General features: G+C 37.9%; 1 long non-coding RNA gene across 2 annotated transcripts; it reads right to left on the reverse strand.

Moving 5' to 3' along the window:
- Positions 1-5,432: 5,432 nt before the first annotated feature.
- LOC141657347 (uncharacterized) lies at positions 5,433-22,823 on the reverse strand. 2 transcript variants are annotated; one of them, XR_012548730.1, is made up of 3 exons: positions 22,521-22,823; positions 22,038-22,103; positions 5,433-5,699 (listed from the first exon to the last, which is right to left on the reverse strand). It is a non-coding gene; the product is annotated as an uncharacterized LOC141657347 (long non-coding RNA). The 2 variants fall into 2 exon arrangements; XR_012548729.1 differs by having other exon boundaries at positions 22,038-22,106.
- Between the last annotated feature and the right edge of the window lie 1,091 nt (positions 22,824-23,914).

The raw sequence follows: 23,914 nt of genomic DNA on the forward strand, positions 1-23,914 counted from the left end.
TTAGACCTGGGCATACACAAAACTAACAAGAAAAATATCAAAAGGTCTCAAGGAACAGAAGCTCCCTGAGACAAAAGACAAAAATAAACAAAAACAAACACAAAATAATTGGCTCCCCGGCAACGGCGCCAAATTTGATGAGACTAAAGTCGTGTCACCTTAATCAAAGTAAACCTAACTCGGTACTAAAAAATAGTCAGCGGTAAGTAGGGTATCGTATCCACAAGGAGGCGGAAATTGTTCAACTTGTTAATATTTAAGTCTGTCTTAAAGTAACAAATATGGGGATTTTTTGAGTTAATTTATAAAACTAATTGTGAAAGTAAATAAGACAAATTCAATAAGATTAATTAAAGAGTCTAGGGATCATTTTCACTAGGTAGTTATCTGGGGGTGTGATTTAGCTAGTTAATAGAGCAATTTATGTTACTTAAGGTCATATTATCAATCGATTCTAATATGTCCTTTAGATCTAAACTTAACATGTGGTCGCTATCATTAAGTCAGTCTATTCAATTATCGTAGCCTATATTAGTCTTAATTCGGTTGGTAATAATCCTAATTCGCAAAGCTAATTAACTAATCATGGCCAGTAATTAATCAATTAGATTTAAGACAACAATTGAACAACAACCAAAACCAATTTATCTATCAATTCATTAATTAAACCCCCTTCTAACAACTTAGATCCCTTTTCACCCTAGATAAGAGGTTTAGCTACACATACTAATGAATCTAATAACAATAAAGCAATTGAAAAGTATAATTAAAGGCATAAATATAATGAACAATGAAGTAATTATGTAAACTAGAAATTGAATTAACAACAATTAAAGAAGGATTAATGAATAGCGTAATTAAAGAGTGTAGATCCAGAGGCAATGAGTAAATAAAATAAATCTAAAGTATTCTAAGAGTTTTTAGAGTAGATAGGCGTAACTAGGTAAAATAAGACGTAAAAATCCAATAGGGCACGAATTGGGTATTTATATAAAACATAAATCGACTTTATGAAATTGCGTGGAAAGTCATCAGAACGAGGTATACTCGATCGAGTATAGGGCACCCGATCGAGTACACACCCACTCGATCGAGTGTTCTCCAACTCGATCGAGGATCCTCTCTTTTCAGCTCTTTTCTTCGTGTAGTCTTCTTTACTTCTCTTACTTTATTCTTCTAGATTTACGTGTCATGCTCCATGTATTCCTTCATTCCATCTCTGCAGTGCTCCATTTCATTCTTTTGCTCCACAAATGCATCATTTCTGCATTAAACACCAAATAGCAGAAGTATCGACATTCTAATGTAAATGGCATATAAATAATGCAATTTAGCACGAAAACCGTATCAAAAGTTACTACGGGGTAACCCTAAATAATTAGCACATGTGAAGGTTGTAAGGATAACAAAATGATCAAGTCTACATACATTAACATGATATATTATTATATATTCACCACTAACATAAAGCATCTCTACCACGAGCACTATTATCTGACTAAGCAGTACCCATCAAGGTTGTCAGAGCAATAAAAGGATCAAATATACAGATTATCATGATATATGATTGCATATTAACCAGTTATAGAAAACATGTTTTGCCATTTGTACTGTTATCCGACAATAGTCCGACTTTCAATGTCTAACAAAATGATATATACAAACATTAACACGATATATGATCACGCATTTAACAGAAATAAAAGTAATGGAAGTAGTCATCAAATACCATTTATACAATCCTAACAAAATGAAAAGCATACCATCCTAACAAGTTTCCAACAGTATTTGATTTCTTGACCTAATCTATACATTATTATCAAATACCATTTATACGGTATTATCACTTATAATAGTATTGGAGTTCTTAACCTAATCTATACAACTATTATCAAGTACCATTTACCCAAGATAATGCCATTTATACAAACCATCATTCATACACATTATCGGTTCTTCGACAATATCATCACTAGGAGAAGTGTTTTATTCAACATCATGTTTTGCAATATCGTCATCCTCCTCCTCTAAGTTATAACATTCATTACTTCATCCACCATTCTTCAATAACGGTTGATGAATTTTAACAAAAAATAAATACCATGAAAATGACGAGCTTGAGAGTGTTAATGTAGGGAATTAGAGAAAATTAACAGATGTAAAAACGGTGATGAAAGAACAATGGAAGAATGATATTTGATGGAGGAAAAATGGGATAATATGAACTATGGAGTAGGGCTATTGAGGAAGGTTGGATAAGATGAGTTGCTATTTCTCATGCAATGCATTTAATGCACTTCAAATCATTAGAAAATACACAAATTCTCATTTGTGACGGACGCTATCCGTCACAAGGAAGAGACGGATCGAATAGTACTACTTTTCAAGCAAATACGCTGGATATAAATGCAAGTGGCTTGTTTTTTTATTGTTTATAGGGTATATAGAATTGTAGGGAGTACATGCATTAGTCCTCTCTGTTTTTTTTTTGTTTTTATTTTTATTTTTTGTAAACCTCTTTCTTCTTCTAGTCACTAGTCAGTTTCATTTTACTTTTTTAAACACAAATAATTTTCTCTCTCTAAAAACCCTAAAACATCACAATCTTTATCTCCCTCTTCTAACACCAACTTCATTCCAAATCTTCATCTAAAATTCTCATCTAAAATTTCACAAATACATCTACCAAAAAAAATAATCAAAAATGGCATAATAGGCAGCTACTTTGGCGTTTTTAGAAGAGCAAATTGATGATCTCGAGAACGAGGATGGTGTATTGCTTGATGGTAATTGATTACTTTATTGGGTTTTTGTTTGATTTATGTTAAAAAGTTTGAATCTTTTGTATTTTTTGTTACTTTAAGTTGAACACTGGATTTTTTTTATTTATGTAAATGTTTCATTTTTTATGTCATTTTTTACCCAAAGTTGATAATTTTATTGGGTTTTTGTTTAATTTATGTTAAAAAGTTTGAATCTTTTGTTTTTTAATGAGTAGATATGTGGTTGTTATGGCAAAAAGTGACGTTTTTATAAAAATCAGAAAGGTTGGGAGATGTTTTTGTTGATGATATTTTGGATAATATATTTCGGGTGATGTCGGGGTTGAAAATTTTAGATGAACATTTTGAATTTGGAAGATTTTAAATGAAAATTTGGAAGATTGTTGGTCTTGTTGTTTTTGTTGTTGTTGATGAGATTTTAAGATGTTTTTGTTGATTAGATTTTAAGATTTTGTTGATGAGATTTTAAGATGATGTTTTTGTTTTTGTTGATTCAATTTTAGATGAAAGTTTTAGTTGATTATGAAGATTAACATAAAATGGCGAGCACAAATACGTCTATAACACTGACTTCTACACTAATTTAGCGTTGCATAAAATGCGTTTTGAAAAGTTTATACAGTGTAACCACCTTTATGAATACAGTGTTACCATTTTAACCAAAGTTTTAAATTTGGTTGCTCTTGTCATAGGTACTGATCTTTCTAGGTGTTCAGACTAAGATGATATCATTTCTTAACAAAACACCCTTGTTCAGTTGTGACCATCTGATTATACAATTATCACCATATCAACTTAGTCTAAACATGGTGACATATAAGTGATTGATGAAAATGTGACCACCTTAACTGGGGAATGTACCAATGTTATGTTTTAAATTATTCTTAACATGTTAACATAATAGACTAAATATGGTGACATATATGTGATTGTTCAAAATATGACCACCTTATCAAAGATATGTACCAATAATATTATGTTTTTTGGTGTTACAAATTATCCTTAGGATGTTAACATAATATAATGAACATGGTAGCTTATATGTGATTGTTGAAAATGTGAGCATGTTTGAGGAAGGTACCAATATTCTTAACTTGTTAACATAATTTACTAAACATGGTGACATATATGTGAATGTGACCATTACCTTATCAGAGATATGTACCTATCTTAGTCTGATTATACAATTGTCACCATATTAACATATTTAATAAACATGGTGAATTAAATGTGATTGTTGAAAATGTGACCACCTTATCAAAGATATGTATTTATATTTTAGGAACGTACAAATATTATTAACTTGTTAACATAATTGACTAAACATGGTGACATGTATGTGAATGTGACCACCTTATCAGAAATATGTACATATATTTGTCTACTATACAGTTGTCACCATAATAACATATATGTGAATGTGATCAACTTCGCACATCTTTTGGTTGTGTTAAAAACGTTATTACCTGAATATGCATACAAAGGAGAATGTGTCACAATATTACAATTTTAGTGTGTAAGAACATAAGCTAACATGATTACATTTTGACATATTGTCTTATGTCACCACATGCCTGCATAAATGTTGCCACTTATTTGTTGACATTTTTAAGACCAATTAAGTATTGTTATTATGGTTACATTTCAGTCTAAGATGATATCATTTTACTAAAGGTGGTAACATTTATGGCATACATTCTGTAAAGTGGCAACACATACTTAATAAGATGGTAACAATTTTAGCACAAACTCACATGTTAACATTTTTATTCATATATGTTATCATTATAAGATTCATTTAAATCAAAGAAACTTATTGTAGATGGTTACATTTATTGACTTAGATAATAACATTTTACACAAACTTTCATGTCACCATCTCAATCACATACGATTAGATTTTAATATATAAGATGTTCATTATAAGTCATTAAATGTTAATATTCAAATTTAATCACATCTTCTTTATTCACCAAAGAACGAGACATCGGCTATGTTAGTGGCACATATGTGTCCCTTAATATTAGATTTTAATGGTATAACTAAGATGGTAACATTCTACCTATTAATTGGTTACATTAAATGTTATAATTTCACTCCAGTATGTCACCAGTTTAACTAAGTATGCTATTATTTTAGAAACCATTTCAAACTACCAGTATAATTTAATTGGTAACATTATATTTTCCATGGTAACATTAGAAATTAAAAGAACGAAGTATGTAGTATTTTACTACTGATGTGGTCATGTATTAGTATCTTATATTAACATTATGTTATGTTACCATTTAAAATAAATCTGTTACCAACTAATTACAATTTTATATACATTCTCAAATGGTAACAATGTACTCTCTTATGGTAACATTAGAAATTAAACGAACAAATTTTTGTAGTATTTTAGAAATGAAGGTAATATACTACTATAGTCTCTTAAATGGTAACATTGTACTCTCTTATTGTCACATACTACTCCTTGAAATATTTTATAATTTCAGTGGTCATATATTCGACAAAAATTAAGACATTTTTAGATGTTTATGATGACATAGTTACAGTTGTTAAGAAAAATTGAGCACATTTAAATAGATAATGATGACATTTTATAATTATTAAGGTGGTCACAAAACAAACATTGTCTTAGATGTCTTGACATCAAGAGGGACTAAAATTCTGTTCCAAAATAACATATCCCCAAACAAACCACCAAGTACTAAACATAAGTTTTATTACAAACTGACAGTTAAACAGATAATAGTCCATGAATGGCCTCTGCCCCCTTCATTTTTTTTCTTGGCAACACCCTTTGGAGGACCTCCAATTTCTTTGTTGTTTGCACCTCCAACTGCTTCGAGGTTTGTCTAACGCCGGACTTTGTTTTGTCCATTTTTAGGTGTTGCGGTTGCATACGAATTTCTGCGAAATAAGTATGAAACTTTACCGTTACTTTACATTAAAATCGTCCTTCAAACAAAATATATGGCAACACATTCTGACTAATATATGGTAACATTTAAAATATGGTTATATTTCGAGACTTAGGTAGTACCGTTTTCATTTGTCGCCGTGTTTATTCATAGCTGTTACCATCATAACATCCATTCACATATTCTAACTAATACAACAACATTTCATACAAGGTTACATTTCGAGACAAGGATGGTAACATTTTCATATGTTACCATGTTTATTCATAGAAGTTGTCATTATAATATTCATTCACACATTCTAACTAACATGACAACATTCTAAACAGGGTTACATTTCGACACAAATATGGTAACATTTTCATCATGTTTATTCATAGATGTTGTCATTATAATATTCGTTCACACATTCTAACTAACATGACAACATTCCAAACAGGGTTACATTTCGATATTCAGGTGGTAACATTTTTAACACAAATCATATGTCACCATGTTTATTCGTAGATGTTGTCCTTATAACATTCATTCACATTCTAAATAATGTGACAATAATTAAAAACATGGCTACAATTCGAGACTAAGGTGATAACATTTTTAACATAATTCATATATCACAATGTTTATTAATAAATGTTATCATTATTATATTCATTTACACATTCTAACTAATATGACAATATTTAAAACAGGGTTACATTTCGAGACTAAGATGGTCACATTTTTAACACAAACCATATGTCACCAAATTTATTCTTAGATGTTATCACTATAATATTCATTCAAATCTAAACAAACATATAGTGTAATGGTCACATGTGTTATCACGAGATACATTTTTTCAACTAAGGTGGTCACATGTTCAACACTAATACACATGTCACTATATTTACTCATTTATGTTATTATGTTAAGATTCATTTTAAACTGAAACAAACATTTCTATAGTGAGTAAGACACTCAAACATAGATACATTTATCAAAGCGGTCACATTTTCAAAACTAACACATTTGTCACCATCTTGAGTCATTTATGTTAACCTGTTAAGATTCATTTTAAACCCAAAACATACACATAAATAACAACACGCTCAAATATAGGTACATTTCTCAACTAAGTTGGTCACATATTCAACAGTAACACATATGTCACCATGTTTACTCATTTATGTTATCTTGTTAAGATTTGTTTTAAACCCTAATAAACATTTCTATAATGAGCAACATACTTAAACATAGGTAAATTTTTCAGCTAAGGTGGTCACATTTTCAACACAAACACATATATCACCATATTTAGTCATTTATGTTAACATGTTAAGATTTATTTTAAACCCAAATAAACATAAACTAGTTTTGTGACCCGTGAGAATCACGGGTTTGATTGTTTTTGTTCTTTTATTTTTGCGGTATCGTTCATGAATGCGTTATTCGGCTTGTTTGTCTTCTTGCTTATTATCTTGGAGATATGTTGGTAGGATACCTAAGCAAGGCAATAAAGAGGGTCCCTATCACAGTTCATGAGGGTAAGATATATTATAGCACCAAAACCCATGAATTCCTCATTTTAAAGAATATACAAATGTCCATTATCTGATTTTAAAAACTGGTATTGCATATAAATTAAATGGGAAATTGTATTGCCTTTTGTTTCATTAGAGCACTTTAAACAACTTATTCTCAAAGCCTATAAGGAAAGTCAACACAAATTATGGGAAACGTAAAATTGCATTCAAACAGTGGAATATTAACTTTGAAAACTACTCTTATTTTTCTGCGGTCCTCATTGTCTTTGTCCTTTTATTCAAGGTTGTCTTGTTGTGTTAATTACTGTTAATCCCTTTCTGTTTTTGTTCTGTACTTTTCTTTTTACGGTGTTTAGATTGTCTCTGAATTTCGAGGGCGCTTGGCTTTGTCATGGTGGTTATTTAGTTTACTCAACATTGACGGCTTTTGGCATTCTAGTACTTGATAAATTATTTTTAGTGTTGTTTTGGTGCGTTCGGAGAACCTTGGTCCTATTTCTATCCGACAAAGAAACAAAATGTTGGACACTTGGACATCTAATTCTATTCCTTATTACCTAAGGTATTCTAATGAAAAAAGAAATGTAAAATAAAGTAAATATGTAAAATATATAAATGAATGGATGGTAATGATATTTTATAACTGAATTTTACATATTGCCTTTAGTCAATTAGAGACGATATGAATAATGCGCAGAAAGCGCTATGTTAAAATACAACTTATGTTTATCTTACTAATTAGGTTAAAATTACAAGTTTATTTTCTTAAATGCAATGTAGTTTGTTAAACTTTTAACAAATAATACATTTACAATTCTTGTCGGCTCGTCGGTCTTGCAACATTGTCCTTGTAAATTTAATTGATTTCCAACGTATTGGGAAAAATATTATTGAAATGATTTTTGTATAACGAAATACCTAAGTGATATACTTAAATTATTAGCAAGGAGTTGATGACATGTGACTTATACAAATAAAATTTTAGACTAAATACGCATTCAATAATTTTAAAAATAAATTATATATGAGCAATTTTTGAGAGGATACACGAGAAAATGTATTTGTTAAACAATGGACATCATTCTAGTTTCATTTTGACTATATCTCTTGTCAATTAGAGTCATCTCTATATCTTTTGTTGTTGGTAAACTTTTATGTGAAGAGCTTTAACGCCTATCCCAATGATTTTCAAAGAAATAAGAATACACAATTTGTATTATTATACTTCTTCCATTTTTTTAATTATCACCTCACTTGCTTGTGTGCAATAATTAAGATTAAGAAAAGATAAAAAACCAATTGAAAATAAAAGGAAAAAGTTTGCAATTGGTGGAGTAATGTGAGAATTCTACCCTTAAACGATGACATTATTTTGTAATTTTAAAAAAAAAGTTATAAGAAACATTGGTAAAAAGTAAGCCCCAAAGTAGAAATTAAAGAAAAGGGTGATAATATAGAACAACAACAACAACAACAACAACAACAACAACAACAACAACAGAGTCTTAATCCCAAAATGATTTGGGGTCGGCTGACATGAATCATCCTTTCGAACCGTCCATGGGTGAACGTACGCCTCAAAATGCGAATAAAAAAAGGGAAGATGAAAAACAAAAAGGGAGAACGAAAATGTAATGGAAAGTCAAGCTGAACTTAGGGGTTTTAAAATCGAATTCCGTCTTTCTTTTATAAAAACTTAAAATTTAAATCGAGAGAAAAGATTAAAACGATTTTTAAAAACCGAAATAGAGTTAAGGATCCGGAATGAACCAAGTAAAATCTATAAGAAAGTGGTTGTTGAAAAAGTGTGTAATAAAGGAGAGAAAAATAAATAAATTAATTTCTTTAAATTAAATAAATAAAAAAAACACTAAATCTGTCAAAAAAACATCAAATACTAAAAATCCACATGTATCCTTTCCCTCCATTGTGCCCTCTCCGTCACCATACTCTCCTCAAGCCCCAGAACTCTCATATCGTGCTCTACCACTCTCAACCATGTCTGTCTCGGTCTTCCTCTACCTCTAGGGACCTTTTCTGTTCTCCAAGTCTCCGACCTCCTAATCGGGTGCGTCCATAGGTCTCCTTCTCACATGGCCAAACCATCTTAGTCGGTTTTCCATCATCTTGTCCTCTATTGGCGCCACTTTTACCTTTTCCCTAATCACATCATTCCTTAACCGATCTTTCCTTGTATGTCCGCACATCCACCTCAACATGCGCATCTCCGCCACACTCATCTTTTGAATGTGACAATGTTTCACGGCCCAACACTCGGAGCCATAAAGTAGGGCAGGCCTAATTGTCGTGCGATAAAATTTTCCCTTTAATCTTTGGGGCATATCTTTATCGCATAGAAACCCTGAAGCACTCTTCCATTTCAACCATCCCGCTTTAATTCTGTGAGCCACATCTCCGTCTAACTCCCCATCTTTTTGAATAATAGATCCTAGATATCTGAAGAAATCCGAACCCTCAACAACATTCCCATCGAAAATAAAACTCCCCGCCTCTGTCGATCTCAACCCCGCCACCTTAGTGAACTGACACCTCAAATACTCGGTCTTACTCTGCTCGGCTGAACCCACGAGTCTCTAAAGCCTCACAATTCCAACTTTCTCTCCCCCCTCTTTTGTCTCATCAATCAACACAATATCATCAGCAAACATCATACACCAAGGGATGTCGTCCTGAATATCCCTTGTCAACTCATCCATAACTATAGCAAAGAGAAAAGGACTAAGTGCGGAACCTTGATGCACCCCGATGGTAATAGGAAATTCTTCCGTTCTCCCAACATTAGTGCGAACACTTGCACTAGCCCCCTCATACATGTCCTTTATGAGGTCAATATATTTTCGCGACACGCCCTTTCTTGCCAAAGTCCACCAAAGTACTTCTCTTGGTACCCTATCATATGCCTTTTCCAAGTCAATAAAAACCATATGCAAATCCTTCTTCTTGTCTCGATGGTATTCCATCAACTGTCTCATGATAAAAATCGCATCCATAGTCGATCTCCCGGGCATAAATCCAAATTGTTTTTCCGAGATGTCTACATATCTCCTAAGCCTTTGCTCGATTACCCGCTCCCATAACTTCATTGTATGACTCATAAGTTTAATTCCCCGATAATTGGAACACTCTTGGACATCACCTTTGTTCTTGTACAAAGGGACAAGAGTGCTTTTCCTCCAAGCCGATGGCATCTTGTTGCTCCTCCAAATCTTGTTGAAGAGCATGGTTACCCATTCAATCCATTTCTCTCCGAAGCACCTCCAAACTTCTATGGGTATACCATCCGGTCCCTCAGCTTTCTTTGACCCCATCTTCCTTAACGCCTTTCTAACTTCACTCTTTTGTATTCTACGCACAAATTCCCGATTAACCATGCTTGGTGTTACCTCTACATCCCCAAAACCTTGTTCCTGATGTCCATTGAATAAATTATCAAAGTAAGAACTCCATCTAGCCTTTATCTCGTTATCCTGAACCAGAACCTTGTCGTCCATATCTTTCACACACCTAACTCTCCCAATATCTCTCGTCTTTCGGTCTCTTATGCGAGCCAGTTTATAGATATCCTTCTCTCCTTCTCTCGTGTCCAACCTGGCATACACTTCTTGGTTAACTTTTGCCCTCGCATCCCGTACGGCCTTTTTAGCGGCTCGTCTAGCCTCCTTATATTTTTCAAAGTTCTCATCACTCATGCATTTCCCCAGAACCTTATAGCATTCACGTTTAGTCTTTATCGCTTGTCTCACCACATCGTTCCACCAAGATGTGTCCTTACTTGATGGTCTATTCCCTTTAGATTCCCCTAACACCTCCCTCGCCAAATCCTTTACAACATGCTCCAATATTGAAAGTGCTAGAAGAAAATATTTGATGGAAAATAAAAAATGATTTAAAGGCTTGAAAGCATTCAAAATGGAACAATGGATTGGAAAATGATCGTTGGATTTCAATCAAAAACCATGCAAAATATTTACCTTGATCCCCATTAAAAGATCCGATTTGTATCCTTGGTGCGTATAACTTCAACACTTCCATTAAGACATTTGATTTATAATCTGTTTGTCGACTAATATATTTGATTTATAACATGATTGACAAAATACAAGTTGAAGAGTACACGGAAAACTAATAAAGTGCACGAAAGGGTATAAGACAATTTATTACAATTTACAACATTTGTCAATTAATATTCCAAGGGTTGGAATATATAATGTAACATGTCACCAATAATTATAGATTCATAGTACAATTTGATATTGTGCATACATCATAATAATAATAAAAAAAGGAAAACTCAATGAAACTGAAAAATATATTCAAGTCAAAAGATAATTGCAAAAAAAGTTTCATAACCATATATTTCCAGATTTCATGCAATGTTTTTGATATGTGAGTATGTCATCATCCTGTAATTTTAATACAAATACAAAAATAATAATTAAATAAGATTCTGACTATTAATTAGTTTAAAACATAATAAGAATAAAAAAGTTAAATAATTCAATTGGTTATATATGCATACTTTACCTACCAACTTTTTGGATAAAAATGAAAAATAGGATTGTTGTAATATTTATATAAGATTCAAACTATAAATAAATTCAAAACATAATAAGAATAAAAAAGTTAAATAATTCAATTGGTTATATATGCATACTTTACCTACCAACTTTTTGGATAAAAATGAAAAATAGGATTGTTATGATATTTATATAAGGAAATTTTTGTAATTAATTTCAATAATTTATTTGAGAGAAGAAGAATGTTGTGTGAACTAAGGGGGAAATAAAAAAAATGGTGAAATAAATACAAAGTATAATAATTGTGAGGAAAACCAAAAGACCAAATATTAAATAAAAGAAAAAAAAAAAGTTAAATGAATATGTAAATTAATACCAAATTTATGAGAGGAAAACAAAGAGTTTGTATTAATTTATTTTTTTGTGTTTGCCACTAATATTTTTTTATTTTGTTTATTGATGGGGCATATTCTGCACCGCTGACCAAGTCAACATATTGAGCAAGGTCAAAGATATCCACAGCAAGTCAACGACTTAAACAGCCTAGCCGATGCAAATTACCCATCGGGCTGTCACTGGTCTCGGCATGGCAACCTGCCAGCCGGGACACATACTCGCGTACTCATATCCAAGACCCCTCGGCGGTGAGTCAACAGGGCCCCCCGGCCTGCCATAGAAACCTCGGCCGAGGGGTAGATCAGTCTTTCCACCTGCTAGCCACTTGGCCACTACGTGACAAAAGGTGAAAGCCTATAAATACTCCTCAACCTTCATTGAGGAAAGGATCCAACAAATACACAACTAAACCTAAATACACTATACATCTGGTAATATCTTCCTTATCTCTCTACAATATACATTCAGCCAAGTAACAACTTATCCTTTAAGTTTACTGACTTGAGCGTCGGAGTGAGTACGCTTGGCACAAAGCCAAGCCCTCAGTTCGTTCATTGTTGCAGGAGAGGCCGAGAGGAACGATTAAGACCCAAGGAGAATCCAACTAAAGACATCATTCAACAAGCCACGGGTGGTAACTATACATGCTCTGGAATTACACCCGGAACAATTGGCGCCGTCTGTGGGGAAAGATACTAGAAGCTAGTCACATTCATTCCCAAACAACAACAAAAAAAAAAACAACAAAAACCCACCCAAAAAGCTAAGATGTCAAAACAACAAGACGCAGTCGTGACCGACGAAACCGCATTCTACCACGATGATACTTTCAACAGTCTGAGTCGTGCGGCCCTCCACCGGCGGAGTAATCCAACCGGAGTTCGGGATGCCAATAATGCCGGACACGCCGCGCCGACCAACCAGGTCACCATCATGGGACACGTGGTTGACATAGCAAAACTGAAAATGGTCCTGGACCTAATTAGTAATACGCTTTGCTCACACTTTGTCACGCCGACAAGAGCGGCGGAAACCGCCCAGAGACCGGGGCCCAAAACGTGACTCCGAGAAATTTGAACGGAGCACCGGGAGAAGCCGACCCAGCCAAGTCGCCGGGGAGCCCAAAGTGGGCGTGGTAGACCTAAGTCCTTCCGGACTCATGGGAGGACAGCGTCCCCGCAACACGAACGAGGCTTACCCCAAAGGAACCAGAGGAGTTCGACTCGGCCAGAGTTGGAGAAGAAGTCCGAGTCGAAGAAGAAGTCCTTCCCGCTACGAGGGAGAGGAGCGGATTAGGAATGCGAGGAGCCGATCGTCGCGTGTCGTTCGACACGTGGTCGACTGACCCCTCAACGCCTACGTCCTAGAAGTCGGGTGCCAACTAAGCTCAAGTTGCCACCCCTATCATACAAAGGAGATAGTGATCCAGCCGACCACGCTGAGGCTTTCGAGTCTTACATGTCGGTATGGGAGCAGCCCGATGAGGTCTGGTGCCGAGTCTTCCCAACAACTTTGCATGGGATGGCTCAAAGTTGGTACAAAGGGCTTCCCGACGGCTCGATATACTATTACGCCGACCTAAGGGACGCCTTTCTAGCCCAGTACTCTTGCAACAAGAGAAGGGTCGTGGAGACGTCGGACCTCCTAACTATCAAACAGGAGGGGGGCGAGTCTCTACGAAGCTATGTGAAGAGGTTCGACGGAAAGGTCCAGCAGATTCGAGAAATTAATCCCGAATTGGCGGCCTTCGCGCTGATGAAAGGCCTCCCAAGGGGAGACTTGAAAAATGAGCTCATCAAGTGCGGAGGCCTGAACTTGGACGCCGCTAGGAAGATGGCCGACCAGGCCATCAAGGTAGAGGACTACCACAAGACCTGGGTAGGCCCCAGCGAGGCCGAGCCCTCCGAAAAGAAGAGCCACCGGGAGGACAACCCGGATGAGAGACGCCGTGACAACAACAGGTCACGGTCCGATGAAAGACGCCGTGAGAGCAATAGGTCACGGTCGGACAAACCTGCCAGGAGACAGGACTCGACAGGCGCCGGGTGGAGTTCGGGAACATACCACCAGAGGCGGTATAGTGATAAAACCCCTCTCGTCGTATCAGCCGCCGAGGTCTTTGCCCTGAGCAAAAGCGAGGGCCAGAAGTGGGAGAGACCCCCCAAGCCAAAAAGTGACGGTGACACGAGCCAGTACTGTGAGTACCACGGCCACACCGGCCATTTAACCAACGACTGCCGGCATCTAAAGAATGCCATTGAAGAGCTGATCCGGAAGGGGAGCCTCGGCAAGTACGTTGCCAAAGGCCAAAAGACTGACGCGAACGGTTCGGGTAAGAAATCCGTCTTGAACGGATAGGAGTGATCCATGTTGTCATCGGGGGCAACGAGAACGGAGGGTCCGCTCATGGGCACAAACGGCACCTGAACGAGCTATATCAGGCCATCAACTTTGTGCCCAACACAGCGATCCCCGCTTCCAACGTCCCCGATATAACCATCGGAAGGAAGGACTACGAAGGAGTCATCGCTCCTCACAGCGACCCACTTGTAGTCAATTTGGACATATCCAACCACCTGGTCAAGAGGTGCCCGATTGACACTGGGCGCGTACACGAACATCATGTTCGGGAGTGCTTCCTCGGCCTCGGCCGAAAGTCAAGGACTTGAGCCCTGCACCAACCCACTATACGACTTCCCCGGCCGGCTGGTACCATGGGGTCGATCGGACTCCGGTGACGTTCGGCGAAAAGAATGCGGCTAAGAATGTCTGGCTGAGTTCGTGGTCATCGACGGCTCGTCCGCCTACAACGTTCTCATAGGCCGAGTCACCCGAGCGAGGCGATGCGGTGATGTCCATCCGGCCCTAACACGATGTATGTCTCTGGGGGGAAGCGCATAAGCTCGTCTCCAAAGACGAGAATGACGAGGTGGTCAACGTCCAGATAGCCGCCAGAGGATGCAACATGCAATCCCTCAAAGTGGCAAAGAAATCAGAGAAAGGGAAAAGTCTATCCTTACAACAGGAGGGCGACCTCATGGATGTAACTAGCGGCTGACTAGGACGTTGTGCCTTTGATAGGCCATTAGGACGCTGGTAATCTCGGGAATACTCTATGTAGCGGTGGAGGTGTCCAAAACAGCTGTGGGCACCCCGACGCATGTTTTTACCTAAATGAAAAATCATCCAAGTCTTCCATCAAAATGTTCATTCTTCCCGTAGTCACTAGGAAGCAGCAGACGCCGACTCACACTGTCATACCGACAAGAGCGGCATCTTTATCGATAGCTTGATGTCGGCTCACACTGTCATACCGACAAGAGCGGCAGTCTCCATGAAGAAATAGGCGCCGTCGCAGTCACCCCAAGTAGTAGACGCCACGGCAGTCACCCCAAGAGGTTGGACGCCGTCGCAGTCACTCCAAGTGGTAGACGCCACGGCAGTCTCCATGAAGAAGTAGGCGCCGTCGCAGTCACCCCAAGTAGTAGACGCCACGGCAGTCACCCCAAGAGGTTGGACGCCGTCGCAGTCACTCCAAGTGGTAGACGCCACGGTAGCCTCTCATGAAGAAATAGGCGCCGTCGCAAGACACCCCAAGTAGTAGACGCCACGGCAGTCACCCCAAGAGGTTGGACGCCGTCGCAGTCACTCCAAGTGGTAGACGCCACGGCAGTCTCATGAAGAAATAGGCGCCGTCGCAAGACACCACAAGTGGTAGACGCCACGGTAGTCAGTAACAAGAAGCAGATGCTGGCTCACACTGTCACACCGACAAGAGCGGCAATCACGACCAGCGCAGTTGATACTCGCAAAGCAATCAAAATGCCTTAGAAGCGTTAACACAATTGAGATACGCGCTCTAGACTGCCTCGGCCAAGCCGAGGCGGAAACAAAAGAGACACTCAATTAATAACGAAAGGAGACAACCCAGACGAAGACAAAGACGCTAAAAGTACAGTTGAGGCTCAAATACTAGCGCAAGAAAAAGAAGTGAGGTAAAAACCTCGGCCAGGCCGGAGGCAGAAGAAACGAGCTCTTATTAAAAATGTTCAACGAATTACAAGAAATTACAAGGACAAACCAAAAGACAAAAGGCTACAGATATCATCTCCCTATGTCTGTTGTTGCTCGCCATCAGCAGCGGTAGCAGCACCTTCTTCGAGGGGCAACCCAGCAGCTCCCTTAGCAGCCTCAGCTTCAGCAGCCCCAGCCTTAGCCTCGGCAGCCTCAACTGCCCTCGCCCAATCGGCTTCCTCCTTGGCCGCTTTAGCCCTCTCAGCGATAGCTGCCGCCTCCTCGGCCGCTTCTTGCTCTATCTTCACTCTCGCCGCCTCCTTGACCTTCTCCTCCACGGCTTTCTCCTTAGCTTCGAGCTTATCGTCAAACAGCTCGTCATATTTGTCCCACGGAAAGGAACCTTCAAGAGGAAAAAGCTCCTCAATTACTTCCTGGCGGTTGCCGGCGGATCCCGGTCGGAACACATGTCGGGAGCATTTTGGTTTGGAGCATCTCAATGTCATCCTCCTTTTGCACGATGATGGCCTCCTTGCTCGAATCACCTTCCCCTGGATCTCGAAATTTGCCCCTAAATTCATTCCTCTGCTTTGGAGATAAAGGTCGGCATGCCTCGAACAAGGTCACACTTCTCCAAAGAACTTTGCAACTTCGGCCGCAGCGGCCTCGGCCTTGGCTCTCTCAAAGAAGGACCTCCTTTTCGGCGTCCTCCCTAAGCTTTCTCTCGGCCCAAGAGCGCTTTCTCAACATCTCCCTAAGCCTTTGCTCATTGAGGAGATCCGGCCCGCCTTCGCGGCCACCTTCTTAGTGGCATCAAGCTCAAGAGCGGACCGAGCCACGACCTTCTCCTGCTCTATAATACGAGCACCGGCCAGCTCGTTCCACCTCGCCGACTCCTCGACCAACCTTGCACCTCCCGCCACGAGCGGGAGGGGGAAACCTTCTCGGGATGAAGAGTCGGCAGTGACGTTTCGATCACTAGTCGCGGTCGGGAAAGGGAAACTTTCGGGATGAAAAGCCAATGGCGACGTTATGATCACCGGCTGCGGGTTTCTCTTCCACTTACGCGCTCAATAAGAGCGGCGACTGACAGTGGCTGATCTACAAAATTTAAAGAAAGCATCAGTATCAACATACATCGACATGCCGAAGAGAGCCGATCATCGGCGGCGCTGATGAACGGCTAAATCGAGCCACGGATAGACCCGATCCGTGCTTGGCCTTCTTGGCGAAGGGCGCATCTCCTCGTCCAGCGGAAGCAGCGGCGGTAAAGCTGTCGCTTTCTCTTACGGACAAGGAGAGACCCCTCCTCCTCGTCAGAGTCATCCCCATTAGAGATGTAAACGATCTCCACCGTCCCCTTCTGAACAGGGGGGATGGAAGACGGAGCCGATGTCGACGCCATCACCGCCGAAGGCTTTGTTTTTCGCGTATGGCGCGTCATGTTACTAACAACCTTCGCACGGGCCTCCACCGCATTCAAACTTTTCAGCCGCTGGTCCATAAGATCATTCGGCGACGTCCTACGGTCATGGGTCAGAGCCTTGGGATGCAAGTTAGCAACGGTTTTGTCTTTGTGCAGCCCCATTCTCCGGAGGATATCCTCAGACAAGTCCCGTCCAAAGTGGTGCGAAAAAAAAAATAAAAGCAAGAATTAAGTAGAAGAAATAAATCGAAGTTCGAAAAACAGGAACATTAAGAGCGGTGATGGGCCTCACACCGACCCCACTCACCCCGTGCTAGGGTCGGTATGAGGCCGACATGGCGAGCGGCTCATCCCGAAGAATGATCTGCGTTGGGGAATCCATTTTTCGACACCCCACCCTTGTCCGCCTCAAAAAGCCTCATCGCGACTTCTCATCCTCTTTAAGAAGGACCTTGCGGCATCCATCTTGAGCTTCTTCCGCCGACCCATCCGTCATGCTCCGCCCTAGTCTCACACCGCAAATTCACTTGGTCTTTGAAAGGAGAGGCGGCGGATAGTCATCCAAGCACCTTAACATACACCCACCGATCTCTCCGGTCTTTGCAAGAAGTAAGTTTGTCAACAGAAACATAACCTTTCTCCGTGTGCAAACTATACCAACCGACGCGGCCAGCGATTGACGGCTGGAGATAATGAAGCCGGCGGAATAAATTCACCGTCGGGGCCTCCCCCTTGAAGAGACAAAGCCACACAAAGCCGACTATCGTCCTCATGGCCAACGGATGCAGTTGGGCCACAACGACGTTCATAGCTTTAATGATGGCCATGACGTACTCATTCGGTGAAACCGGAGCCCGAACTCCAAGTGTCGCATGTATACGCCGGTATGGCCCGGCGGAGGGCAACAGACGGCTGACCCTCCTCGGGGATAACAATCTTGTACCCCCGCCGAAAAAGAAATGGCCCTCGAAAAATTTCTCACAGAACAATCGCCAACTTATGGGTCCAAGTTCGGTCAACGCGTACCTTGCAGACGTCACCATGATCCATAACGCATCGCCTCACCTCTTTGGGACGAGCCTCTTCAAAGATCATCACCAAAATTGTCTCGCGTCATCATCAACATCGTAGTCATCCTCCCATTCCTCCAAAATTCGAGGATCGACTTCAGGAGAAGGAGACACCGGGGCCCCTGTGCCTTATCAGGAGGGCGTCCAACTTCCCCTCCTCATCAAGACGCGACGGGAACCCCGGCGCCGGCTTACTAGGACCGGCATCAGCGAGAAGACATGTTTACCATAAAGACTTACAAAATTAAGAAATGGGAAAGTTTGTTTGTTTACCTTAAAGAAAACACTCACGGAGTAACAACTACGAGAATTAGAAGACAAAGAAAACCCTTGAAAGTTTAGAGGAAAATTTTAGAGAATGAAATTGGTGGCCAATTTCACGGGATAACTGCCCTATTTATAGGGAAAAGCCCATAAAGAAGGACCAATCGCGAATGACCCATGAGGCGTCAACCAATCAGCATGCAGACACGTGTCGGGCATGCAATTACGGAATGTCAATCGTTGCAACAGTTAGACGTCAATCAATGCAACAGTAACCAAGCGTCTTCAACACGCCTATTCATATCTCCTTGCCTATTCACCTTCCTCAACAAATTCCCAAGCATCTGTTCTCCGCGTAGGCCACATGGTCAACAAGCTAAGTAGCGCGGCGGGGCAATCAAAAACAACCGGCACACTCAATCCTGGTCTCGGCCAGCGTCACTTTCTTTTCCACATCGGATGCCCTTTACACATCCATGTGGAGGGGGGATATGGTACGGCCTAAGAAAGACCAGGCCGAGGTAAAAGAAGCCGCCGCAGAAGAAGCCGATGCAGAAATTTTCCGCAAATTACTTACGCAGAATATACGCTCAAACGTACATCGGAGCCCATACCACGGCATAGACTACGCTGGGGGCAAATTGATGGGGCATATTCTGCACCGCTGACCAAGTCAACATATTGAGCAAGGTCAAAGATATCCACAAGAAGTCAACGACTTAAACAAATTTAGCCGATAGCCGGCCCATCGGCTGTCATTCACTGGTCTCGGATGGCAACCCGCCACCGGGACACATACCGCGTACTCATATCCAAGACCCCTCGGCGGTGAGTCAACAGGGCCCGCCGGCCTGCCATAGAAACCTCGGCCGAGGGGTAGATCAGTCTTTCCACCTGCTAGCCACTTGGCCACTACGTGACAAAAGGTGAAAGCCTATAAATACTCCTCAATCTTCATTGAGGAAAGGATCCAACAAATACACAACTAAACCTAAATACACTATACATCTGGTAATATCTTCCTTATCTCTCTACAATATACATTCAGCCAAGTAACAACTTATCCTTTAAGTTTACCGACTTGAGCGTCGGAGTGAGTACGCTTGGCACAAAGCCAAGCCCTCGCCGTTCATTGTTGCGGAGAGAGGCCGAGAGGAACGATTAAGACCCAAGGAGAATCCAACTAAAGACATCATTCAACAAGCCACGGGTGGTAACTATACATGCTCTGGAATTACACCCGGAACATTTATATTTTATAAGCATGTAACACATGGTATTTAGAGATTATTTTTAGTTAGATAATTACTTACTTTTAGTTAGATAATTAAGTAATTAATATAATTGAATTATTAGTAACCAATAGAAAAATTACGCGTGGATTAAAAATTAAATGCATTAAGTATGCTTTTAACTATATTGCATAGATAAAATACAAAGAAAAATAACATAAAATGTGGCACTTAAAATTGCTTAACATGACACACGTCAAATAATAAACTACTCATCTTGCCTTTTTTATTATATTGTATAGATACTAATAGTTAAGTCATTTATCATACTAAATTTTGAAAAAAATAATTAATTTGGAATAAATTTTAAAGGATAATTAAACAATAAAAGTGGAATGGAGAAGGTTTCATTTAAATTATCATTTACGTGATATAATTTCATGAACTAAATACATGGTATTACTATCCTTTTAAAATTCTATTATTAGTGTTTAATTTACTTATGTATTTACAGAATTTGTTTGTAAATTATTTAAATTAAATAAATATTTTCATTTCCATATATTTTATATTTTCCAAAACCTTATCCTTTACGTGAAATAATTTCATGAACTAAATGCACGGTATTACTACCCTTTTAGAACTTTATTATTAGTGTTTAATTTCATTTAAGTATTTACAGAATTTGTTTGTAAATTACTTAAATTAAATAAATATTTTTTTTCCATATATGTTATATTTTCCTAAGAAAATATTTTATATGATATTTTATATTTTCCAAAACCTTATCCTTTACGTGAAATAATTTCATGAACTAAATACACGGTATTACTACCCTTTTAGAACTTTATTATTAGTGTTTAATTTTATTTAAATATTTACAGAATTTGTTTGTAAATTACTTAAATTAAATAAATATTTTTTTGCCATATATTTTATATTTTCCTAAGAAAATATTTTATATGATATTTAATACTCATTTGTTGATTAATTAGTTCTATAAAACATCTTCTATATACAACAAAGTTATAATAACAACAATAGTGAATTAGTGCCTTTCAAAAAAAAAGTAGTGAATTGTGACAAATCTGACAATACAATTTTTTTTTTTTTTTTTTCAACTTCATTTATTCTTCTTCGTTCTTAATTTCTTATGTATTCAGTTTTTTATTTTATTTTATTTCGAATACATATAATACTAATCCATATGATATTTCTTGAAATTATTAACTTATAGTTAATGTGTATTTTTTTATTGTAGTTTTTTTGAGTTGATTAAGTTTAAAGCTAATGGAATATGGATGGATTTTTAAAGAAAATAAGTGAATTAAATTAATGCAATATAATAATAAATTGATAATCCATGTCATATTAGTTTGCCAAGTCACATTGTTATTGTGTACGTGGCTTTTTTTCATCCCATGTGGCATTGTCTACGTGACATTTTCATCCTAGCCTTTTACTAGTATTTATAGATATAAATTACAACATACTCAAAATAGGTACATTTCTCAACTAAGGTTGTCACATATTCAACACTAACACATATGTCACCATGTTTACTCATTTATGTTATCATGTTAGGATTCATTTTAAACCCTAATAAACATTTATATAATGAGCAACTTAAACATAAGTACATTTTTCGCTAAATTGGTCACATTTTCAACACACGCATACGTCATCATGTTTAGTCATTTATGTTAACGTGTTAAGATTCATTTTAAACTCAAACAAACATAAATAGCAACACACTCAAACGTAGGTACATTTCTCAACAAATGTGGTGACATTATCAACACTAAGGTGGTTACATTTTTCTTAGGTTATGGCAGGAGTATATTCCAAATTACAGTCATACCTCTTCCGCGCATATTGGTCTATTGCTCTTCTTTTTTGTGCCGGTAACTAATGACGGCGTTAAACGCTACTACATGACAAGAAAAATGCATTAGTACTACGCCACAAATAAATCTATTATTAACCAACAAGAATTGCTAAATTTTTTTACAAATAAATCCCAGATCTTGAAACTAAGAATTTTTTACAAATAAAACAAAAAATTAGTGCATCAAAAAAATTAATAATTAAACCAATGTGAATTTTTTACAAATGATACTGTGAACTAAGATTACAACTCCAAACCTCTCTGATTTGGATAAAATCCTCATTTTTTTTATCAACAACCCCAGATCTACAAATCAAAACACAAAAGATTCTACCTTTTTTAACATAAATCAAACAAAAACCCAATAAAATTATCAACTTTGAGTAAAAAATGACATAGGACTTTAAAATTTTTGCATAATTAAAAAAAAAACCAACACAATAATCAACTTTTTACCTTCGATTGGTTTTTTTTCAAGCTTATTTGGATGTGATTTTTAGCCATTATTTTACCCTATGTCTCGAGGAAGGTAGGAGATAAAGATTATGATGGAAATGTTACAACCTTATTAGATGAAGATGAAAATGGTGTTTTTAGAGAGAAGAATTAATTTGGGTTTTAAAAATGGAGATTAGTCTAGAGAGTAGAGAGATGAATATGATGAATAAAAATTTGAGAGAGTCATGAGAAAGGGTGAGGTATAGATAGTACAATTATTCCTGCCACAGACGGAATATTGGGAGCTCCCCAAATTTTTATTATTTTGTTTGCTTTTACCAAGACCCTTATGAATATACACAAATTCTCATTATAGACGGACACTATCCGTCTATACGTATAGAAGGATACCATTTCCCCTCACAAAATATCCATTTGCCATAAAGTGGGAAGCACATGGGGGGTGCCCCACTTGTCCCCCCTACCCATTTTATTAGAAGTCTTTACCCGTCTGTTCGCCCCATCCGTCTATACCAAGACCTATTGATGAATATAATAATACTTACACATGCCCCACTAGTATCCATATTAGCTAATATGGTATTGATTTGACCCGTCTTCACCTTGTGATGAATAGCGTCCGTCACAAGGGAGACTAATTGTAGAAAATATAGATTATTACATAAATGGTACCGTACTACCTACCTTGAAAGATGATACACTCACACAATGTGTATGACAATTTTCATACACAACCAATTAGAATATGACACGTGACATTTGTGTTTTAACTTGAAGTGGTTAGATTAAGGTTAGATTAGTCATTTTACATGATGTAGTTAACTTGTTATCTTAATCAACTTAACTATATTTAAGGAAGTTTTATAAATATGGTACACATTCAGATATACCATCTCAAACTTGAGTTAGGACGAATATCATTGGTCTTAAATGAGTATTTGTGTTCTTTTATATAGGTCGAGAGAATACCTAAACTAAGTTAAAGGACAAACAAACTTCTTCCTTTCAACTTGGATTCTATCATAGAAAAAATCGAATTCACTTGTTTAAGAGATGGAAAACCGTTGGTCTTGCTCCATACAGGTCATTTTGGTCTGAAACAATAAGACTGGAGTTTGTAACCATTTTACATCTAAATACGACCACTATTGAAAACAAGTTACCATAAATTATAACACTGACGGTACCATTATAGTTACATTTAACCATAAGATAATCATATATGTCCATCAGATAAAAAGTGAAAAGTGATGGTCTGAAACAAGAATTCAAATCTGTTATGAATATTATTATAATATGGATGTCCATATCTTATAGGATTATAGAATATATCATCTTATGGAAACTCTACCCATTGCATGTGTATATATACCCCTTATAATGGAATAAGA

This window comes from Silene latifolia, chromosome 5, assembly GCF_048544455.1.
Source record: "Silene latifolia isolate original U9 population chromosome 5, ASM4854445v1, whole genome shotgun sequence".
NCBI classification, from domain to species: domain Eukaryota; kingdom Viridiplantae; phylum Streptophyta; class Magnoliopsida; order Caryophyllales; family Caryophyllaceae; genus Silene; species Silene latifolia.